We start from the raw sequence: 625 nt of genomic DNA, 5'->3' as shown, positions 1-625 counted from the left end.
GCTGTATTTCCTTCAACACTAGTTTGTTCTTCTGGCACTACTTGGTACTTTGAATATTCTTTTATAATATCATAATTAAAATGCATTGTTTCTTCGACTGTCCTCTTTATTCACTGTCCAACTTTCACATGCATATGAAGCAATTGAAAATATCATAACTTAGATCAGGGGCACCTTTGTCCTTAAGCTGATACCTTTGCCCTTTAGCATTTTAAAAAGGTCTTGTGCACTAGATTTATCTAATCCAAGAAATAAAAAAGGATAATTTACAATAATAAAAGGAGGCTTGTTTTGTCACCATGACTGGACCTGGATTCTCAGGGATTAGGTAGTTGACAAATAGTAATACTCCACGGTGAGATCCAATATAACATAGTTTCTGTCCCATGATGTGATCTGATATAATTATCTTATGTGCTAATAATCCTGACTTCTAAGATGTTAATGAGACCGGATATAATATACAGGATTAGGTTGTATCTTCAGCTGATCCCTTTTGAGATATAAAAGAGATTAAACAGAAAAGTAGCTTCAAGGGACCTACTACCAACAAGAAAGAAGAACCAGGATTGGAGTGTATATTATGGACCTGAGGTCCCTGTACTATGAAGCTCTTGTTGTTGTT

This window comes from Chrysochloris asiatica, unplaced genomic scaffold, assembly GCF_000296735.1.
Source record: "Chrysochloris asiatica unplaced genomic scaffold, ChrAsi1.0 scaffold00096, whole genome shotgun sequence".
Taxonomy (NCBI): domain Eukaryota; kingdom Metazoa; phylum Chordata; class Mammalia; order Afrosoricida; family Chrysochloridae; genus Chrysochloris; species Chrysochloris asiatica.
Note: the sequence above shows the minus strand (reverse complement) of the source record.